Below are 9,169 nucleotides of genomic sequence, written 5' to 3'. Positions count from 1 at the left end.
AGTCTTGTGAAAAAGTACACCTAATAATTCAGTGGCTTGTAGAACCACCTTTAGCATCAATAACTTGAAGCTGTCATTTTCTGTATGAATTTATCAGTCTCTCACATCAGTGCAGAGGAATTTTGACCCAGTGTTCTTCAGTTCATTGAGGTTTGCATGCACTTGTTTATGCACCCCTCTCTTAAGGTCCCACCACACCATTTCTGTGCAGTAGAGGTCTAGACATTGGCCCATTACAACACCTTGATCCTTTGCTTTTTCTGCCATTCTGTTGTAGATTTGCTGCTGTGCTTGGGATCATGATCTAATTTGGGCCCAGCTTTTGCTGTCAGAATGAACGAGGAGTTCAGTGCAGTTTGCTGTCGACTCAATGACTGTAAGTTGCTCAGGTCCTGTGGCTGCAAAACAAGCCCAAATCATAACCCCTCCACCACTAAGCTTGACTCACAGAATAAAACAGGAAATGATAACAAAATGAAGAAAACACAGACAAGACTTAAACACAAGGGCTTGACACAAGGGAGGAAAGAAGAACTCTAAAGCAATGCAACTACCAAACCTATGTATATCGAAGAGAAAACACATGAGAGCATATGAACATTAAATGAACCAGGGATCACTAAGACTAACAAGTAACTGCATTTAAGCACCAAGAAATAAGAACATGAGTAAAGATATTAAGGAGGAAAATATACAAGAAAACCATATAATTATAAGGCAACCAAGAATCTCAGGAATCTCAAAGTCCAAAACTTAAACATTGGTTCCCAGACCCAGGACCATGACAATTGCAGTGTCATGAGCAGCTAAACTACACCTGTAGTGTAAAAGTTGTGTTTTTTCAATTTCTCTGAGCATTACACGGTCTGTCTTTGGGGTGAATTTGCTGGGACATCCACATCTGGAAAAGTTGTGACATTGTGCTAACACACAACCGAATGCTCCAGACCATCAAACTGCAACAACTTCTGGATTTACAGAGGTGATCACACTTGATGATGACCAGTTAATCCAGTGCATTTGATTAGCAGCACCTGGCTGCTACTTACAGTGCTGTGAAAAAGCATTTGTATATCTGTCACACATTTTAATTTTAGACAAAGACAACACAAGCAAATACAAAATGCAGTTTTTAAATGATGATTTCATTTAAGGGGAAAAAAGCTATCCAAACTCACCTGGTCCTGTGTGAAAATGTAATTTTCCCCTAAACCTAATAACTGGTTGTGCTACCCTTGGCAGGAGGAACTGCAATCAAGCATTTGCAATAACTGGCAATAAGTCTTTCACATCACTGTGGAGGAATTTTGGCCCAATCCGCTTTACAAAATTGTTTTAATTCAGCCACATTAGAGGGTTTTCAAGCCTGAACAGCCTGTTTAAAGGCATGCCAAAGTATCTCAATAGGATTTAATTCCGAACTTTGACTCCAGAACCTTCATTTTTTTTCCTGTTTTTTTTTTTAACCATTCAGTGGTGGACTTGTTGGCGTGTTTTAAATCATTTTCCTGCTGCATAACCCAAGTGCGCTTAAGCTTCAGGTCACAAACTGGATTTTCTAGTAGAGAGCAGAATTCATGGTTCAGTCGTCCAGGTCCTGAAGCAGCAAATCAGCCCCAGACATCACACTACCACCACCATGTTTGACTGTTGCTATTGTGTTCTTTATATGAAATACTGTGTTAGTTAATGATGTAACAAAACTCAAACCTTCCTAAAACTTCAACTTTTGTCTCCTCAGTCCACAGAATATTTTCCCAAAAGTCTTAGGCATCATCAAGATATTTTTTGAGATAAACCTTTGTGGTTAATCACAGTTAATTCATTATTTAACAATGGAGTAATTTTTTTTTTTTCACATAGGTCCAGGTATGTTTGGACAGCCTTTTCCCTTAATGAATGAAATCATCAAAACTGCATTTTGTATCTACATACTTTTGTATGCTGTCTTTGTCTAATATTAAAATTTATTTGTTGAGCTGAAACATGTAAGTGTGATAAATATATATATGAAAAAAGCAAGAAATGAGGAAGGGGGCAAAAAGTTTTTCACAGCAATGTATCCACTTAACTCCCAAGGAAGCAGTAAGGATGTACATGTACTTGTAGTATGTAGAAAAGCACCCTGAGTCACCTGTTTTCCATTCCTACTCTTCACTCTCCTGTCACGGTTTGCTCGGTGTCCTTGCAAGTAGTTAACATGATTTGCATACTCTCTGACACAATATACCACACTAATTTCTGGGAAATGTAAAATCTGACACTGTGAAAGCACGTGGGCACCTGAGGCACAGCACAGAGTGTAGTGGGCTAAGTTGCATCAGGTTATCTCACACTTGAACACTGTGCTACACTGTGCATATGGTGCATTCATGTTTCCAGAATTGCCCGGGGCTGAGGGATTCCCATATTGACAAGTCTACTGCTGGCTCCTTTGGTGTTATCAAACTAGTTCAAATTTCTTCCTTTCATCTTGCCTTATAAAGACTCTTCACTTGATCACACAAAGAAATGCGCTCTTGCTGTGGTGCTAAGAAAAGAATGTAGCACAGCCTCAGACAAAAATTAAATGTGGCAGAATTTTAAGAAGAAGCAAATATATCAGCCTGGCCACAGATGTAATTACAGAGAATGGAAGGGAACATAAAAATGGACATTATATAAGCTGGTGGTTTGACTCAGTTGTGCCTTATACATGCATGACTTTCAGTTAATAGTCTTGAAAAAATACACACTGTGACTCCAGAAACCCTATCTGTACTTTATCATGTAAAATCTGTGACCGCTGTAGCTCAGTCTTAAACTACAAAATATACCCCTAACCCCAGATGGTCCTCATAAGTGCTTTAAGAGTCACCTTTGACAAAGAAAGAGGAGATAACTTATCAAGATGTTATCAAGATGTAATATCTGAAGCTCCTGAAGCTCCTCTATAGAGAACAGATAGGGAAAGCTGCCAGTTCATTCTCTCTGCACCAGATGGATTTATTTACTAGCTCAAGTTTTAGTAGTGTTTGTTCTGGCATTAGGAGACAGTTTGTCTTTCTCACCAACAATGATAGATTTTTTTTTTTTTTTTTTTTTTACAAATAAATAAAGGAGGGATTATTTTTTAACCTCTTGCTTTTATCAAATTTTTGAAATTTATATTACTTTACATAATGTTTAATGATCTGTTTCTGTATTAGTCACATCACCCATGAAAAAGAGATCACATTACATCTCCTAGCCAAGAAAATAAGGCTTAGATTTAAAAATAAAATCCTATTGTAGCTGCCCTTGCAAAGTGATGAGTGTATGAAGTGAAAGCTACTGAGACACATTTCACACTATTTTAGACTTCTGTCACAAATCCCTTTGACAGAGTCTTTAATCATCTTTAGTCTTTAGCCATGAAACCTTATTTCTACTGCCCTAAAGCAGCAGATAGCCCGCTAGTATGGACGCATGAGCTGTGAGAAAAAGAGATTTTTCTGTTATCCTGTCTGGACACCAAGGTGTGGTGAAGTAGGCAGTCTTTTCTGAGAAAATTCAACACAACAGAATGAGCCGAGCTGCATGAAATCCAATCAAATCTAACGACAGCTGGCATCTTGTTGTCTGTGAAAGTCCCAGAACTCTTTTGGATCTACAAGGGATCTCTAAGGCACCCCGATGCAACCAGTAGGAATATAGCTGTAAAATGCACTAGCCTTTGTTTTTCATGGGGTAAACATTAATGTTTATCATCAGCACAAAAGTTTGTTTCAAAAACTTTTGACTCACTAACACCCAGGAAGTGATGAATGACATCAAAGTTGGGTCGCCAAGCAGCATTCGTCATTTCTATAAACAACTTAAATATTCAGTGGGAAAACAGGTACTGTACACATAGTTTAACTATATACAATAATAAAAAGTTAATTGTGGGTGAAACTTACCATGGGATTGGTTGTTTTTGCAAAAAACAAACAAACAAACAAACAAAAAAAAACAAACTGTCTTTTTTATTGCTACTTGCATTAATGTAATTATCATACTTACTTTTGTCTATACAATAATAACATTTACATTAAAAGTGCTGCAAAAGTATGGGCAAAAATGCAAGGGAGTGAATTTGTAAGCTGACAGTCAGCAGTTATGAAGTGACCGCTGGAAGAAAAACAGACCCAACAACATAATGTGCACATAGCAAGACAGTACCGAAGTTCCAGATCAGGAGCAGGGTAGAGAGTCAGAGTGAAAGAAAGACAGGTGAAGAGGTAGATAAGTGAGAGGGGGACAGAGAGTGCTAGTAAGAGGTTAAGCACACACACTTACACCTGCAGTTAAAGCCTTCACCCTGCCATATTATCCCTGGCCTTGCCCCCCATGCTCACAGATGCCAAGAAATCCGATTTGCCAACTTTGGGAAGCTGTGTGTGACAGCCAATTACTGTGGAGAGGACTCCCAATGGAGTCACCTCCTCACCTCGCAGCCCAAACATCTGCCTGTCAGACAGTCAAGGGAGTCAGGTAGACTGAACAGCAGTAAGAGGACAGCAGACTGGAGAGGCTCTGTGGTTGAAAAACAAAAGATTCTAATATTTGTCATCTGAGCTGCTAGCTGTCAACCATCTGAGGTTGAATTATCAGTCATAATTTAACAGTTATCGTTGCTAGAAAATGGAGCAGGGGGATATGGAGGAAAGAATGATTTACATGCTGTATTGTTGTATAAGGCAAAAAATCTCAGAAATCCTATTTGTGATGCATATATGTGTTTGTATCTAGGTAATATATGCTCTCATAAAATGCATGGGATGTTCTCAGTTTATTAAGACTGTTTGGCCAGAAATCAATTGACATACATTTATGATCACCTTGGAGATAACCAAGGGGCATCATTAAACAATGAACAAAACAGCTTATGTTCATTTCGCTTCCACGCCTTAACACTGTTTGGGTGAAGAGACCTCATGGACTCTCTGCACATATGCAATATGATTCAATATTAAGATTTATAATAACATTATCTGAGTGAATTTGCACATGCACTTCAGAAGCCGCAGCCATCACAACAAGCCTGATCGTGACTGTGTAATGAATAAAGAGAAATGGGTTTTAATGAGATTAACAGGATCCCAAAGTTTGCAGCCAGACTAACTGTAATAATGCCACCATACCCACTTGATGACATGTGTGTATTTACCAGTTGTTTAATGATGTTCTTTAACAACAATAATAATAATACAATGGAGTCCAGTACTGGAAAAGCCAACTTCACTAACTTCAGTTTGTTAGGTCTTTAATGAGACAGGAGTAGGAGGTCAGGCAGGGGCTGTCTCACTCCACTGAAACTGTAGCCAAATGTTCTGTGCTGGTGTCATCACTGTCACAGAGCTTATCACCATGGAGGAAGAAAATGAAGGAGACGCTTACTGCAGATGGGAGAAGTTTTGCCTTCTAACATGTAGTGAACAATGTGAAATATTGTCAAACATTCATACCCCTGTCTATGGAATGGAAATCCTGTGGTTTATGCCACTTCCACCCTACATGTCTCATAACATGGATTTATGTCTTGTGTATAGTTGCTCATCAGGCCAGATGCTACTCTGCATGTTGAAAAATGGTGCTTACAGGGTACCGCATGTGTTAAAATATGACGCCAATGGATCCCGACCGAGCGTCCATTTGTGACGAGCTGGAATTGATAATGTGCTGGTCAGGAGGAAAAAAGCTCAGTGACAATGCAAAATACAGCAGAAAGAGACAGCCATCATCATGCTGCTCTCCCCTCTTTTAAGCCCTTCCCAGCAGACAAATATGGGTTTATATGAGCTGAATTGCAATATGGTGAAAGTTTAGTATGGAATTTTTGTCAGTTTACACCAAAAACATGCTGCCTAACCCGCCTTTAGCAGTACACATTATGTGTAAAACAGAATTCATTTTAAAATCCTCTAAAAACACTGCAGTAAAAATATTATTTTAAATCCAGACTTAGGAAACCTTTGAAATTCCACAGTAATTGCAGAAACTCCATGCGCTTCCCAGTCTGGTGGAAACCAAATGATCAATAGCTAGTAAATTCATTTGAAACTGGGGCCAAGGCGAGAGCAAGCTAAAGTTTAACTTGGAAAATGAGATTGCTTGACCCTGGCCATGCAGTACAACAGCAGTTTGTCATGATTTATTTCTCTCTATCTTCTTTCTTCTACTTTTTCCTCTGCTGCTCATGTTTGTTGTACAAAAGGACCGTCGATAAATGAATAAAAATTAAATGAACTGGAAGGCATAATGCAATATGTCCAGCTGCTATGCCCTCTCACCTGCGACACATTATGACAGCAAGCTGTGGAGAAAGGGTGAGAAGAGGAGATGCAGGGTGAAAGAAAGTCCCACATATTCTCAACAAGCAGTTAAATTGAAGGGGGAATAATATGAAGCATGTCAAAATGCAATATCAGGTGGTTTACCCTGATGTTTAAACCCACTTTTGACTCCAGTGCTTCCCAAGAAAAGCAGAGGATTAAAATGGGAGAGTTATATGTTGTAAAAGGGGGAAGGCGTATGAAAGCAGACGGTAGATGGAGAGATGAAAATGAATATGAGGTAGAGGAAAAGGCAGCGAGAGAGAAAGTGAGAGAGAGCAGCTGGTAATAGGGAAATAAAGAGTGTAATCTCCAACTCAAGCAATAACATTTAGCTATGAAACGGTGTGTGGAGGGCACACACATTTACAGCAGTCCAATAAATAGTTCTGACCTGAACAATTTCACAGCTTTAACAGCAGGCCAGTGGAGAACCCACCCACCCACACACACACACGCACATAAATGTCCCTGCCCATCAATGGAGGCAAACATGTACATCCATCTGCATTCTGAGTTACTTTGAGTTAAACTTGCTAACATACCTTCAGGGCCCCAGAATAGGTTTGATGTGCCAGCAGCAGTCTGGCAATGGGCACACTGCTGAAAGATTGTGATAGAAAAGACTTATCTCTACTTTTCTAAAATGATTCACAAATCTAAAATGTGAAGTGAAGCAAAAAAAAAAAAAAAAAGATTTTTTTTCCCCCACCTGATAAGGACAAACACACCCTGAGAGCAAAGACATGGCTATCTCCAGAGGATACTTTGTATAACCACAAAAACATTTTTTTTTTCATCCGCAGCTTCCTCCATTCCTCTTTCCCCCTCGCATATGGCGAGATGTATTTTTGAAGCATTCCTCAGAGTACCAGATATACACAAATGATATGACACACAGTTGCCACTGCTCACAAGTACAAAGATCTACACAAACACAACCAAACAATCCCCTGGCTGCATCAGGAGACAGTTAAGGTCTTACAGTGGCCTGGGGCACCAGGATTGCTGCTTAATAACTTGCCCGGGGCATCAACCTGACAACACTTAGTGTTAAACACACAAACATGCATACACAGAGGCACACACACACTGAAACAGTGTTGAAGCTGTCTGTGCATCTGACAGTCAGTCACTTTATGTTTCACTCCCTCCTCGCTCTCATCTCAAGAAGGGGATTTCTTTGTTCTCAAGGGAGGAGGTGAAAAATGCGTCGGCAAAGTAAAGCTTTGGTGTTGATCAAATCAATTAAATATTAAAGAAGTCCACCTTGAAACAGATTTCTTGTTATTTCCTACTTTTTTTTTGTCCCATTAATCAAGATATGTACATTTCTTTATAGTGTGAGCACATCACAGAGGAAGCTAAGTATCAGGGCAGAAACATGTATCTCTCTTTCTTTCTTGCTCTCAAGCATAAAACTACATTTTTATTTAAAATGAGGTTTGATTTTGAATGACTGATAAAAACAGTGCAGCTTATGTTTATTAATTTGTCTCCACCTCCTGTTTTAATAAAACCAAGCATATCTTTAGCAAAAAAAAGAGCATGCTTAGAATTAACAGTCTTTTGCCTTTTGTTTTTTTTTTTTGTCTTTTTTTTAAAGGTGTGTTAACTCCAGGTGCTCAAACATCCTTTTATAGTAACTGTCAAAGTAGCAGGAGTGAAATTAGATTATCTCAGCCAGCCAATAACACAGCACACTGAGTCATAGTCCAAGATGTGAACAAAATGTTCTGGAAATCAGCCCATGAAAATTAAAAACCTTTGTTTTTGCCAATTTGCCATTTTAAGATTTTGTTCCTATCCATTAGAAGAGTGTCAGCAGTGCTACAGTATAGTTATATTCCTGAATGTCCCATTATGTCCTCTTGCACTTGTGCCTCTGCAAGGAGACATAATTGGAAAGGCTGTCAAAATGGTGATTTTTCAGCTTAGTTTTAAGCCTGGAGGTGAACAAGAAGATGATGTTGAAAATCCATCCCAGATCTTTCTGATTACATCTCACATTCCAGATTGTGACTTAACGCAGTGCAGGTTATGACCTTCAGCTGCAACAGGCTGAAAGTCTCATTTATTTCTACGACTCTGATGGACTCTGAAGCATGTCTTTCTATTGCTAACCTGCTGACACCCTACTCCATCATCCCCAAATTCCCAAAATCAAGTTTCTCTCCCTGTCCACTTCCTCTCCTTTCTGTGTTTACATTATTTAGTAACTGCCCCAAAATCCAGTTCACAGCACCCGACCTTCTTTCTGAATGCTGAAGTTTTGCCTTTCTCTTTAGAAACTATATGAAATTCTCTCTGCTTCTCCAAGTATTAGATCTTGCTTTGTATATAACTTTATTAAACTACTTGGGATTTATGTCTTATATGGAGCTCATACATCCTCACCTTCAACGGTAAAATATTCATATCATTATTTGCACAGCTTATTGCATTTGCTGTTCAAAGTGTATGTGTCAGATTATTGGACAGGAAACAAAATTTGTCAGTGAATTTTGAGACCTAGACATATATGGAATGATTTCTAGATTTCAGAGACATCAGTGTGTCTTGAAATTGACTTAGCTGTTCACTATAAGCACATGCAAGTGCAGAAAGACATGCACATCATTCCTAAATTACTCTTTTACTGTGAATTACAATAATTATTATTAAGAAAAATATGCTCGGATGGTAAATGTGTTTGGCTGAAATAAATTACAAATGCTAATACTCCAGTCAAAAAGTCTGTCATTGAGTTTAAGAAGTTGGTCGCTGTTTGCTTAAAACATCTGTGTTGCTGTTCATACCTACATTCAGCTTCCAGAGAAACAACTTGTAACTAT

Source organism: Archocentrus centrarchus, chromosome 14 (genome assembly GCF_007364275.1).
Source record: "Archocentrus centrarchus isolate MPI-CPG fArcCen1 chromosome 14, fArcCen1, whole genome shotgun sequence".
Lineage (NCBI taxonomy): Eukaryota > Metazoa > Chordata > Actinopteri > Cichliformes > Cichlidae > Archocentrus > Archocentrus centrarchus.
The sequence above is the reverse complement of the archived record's forward strand: the minus strand, read 5'-3'. Positions refer to the sequence as shown.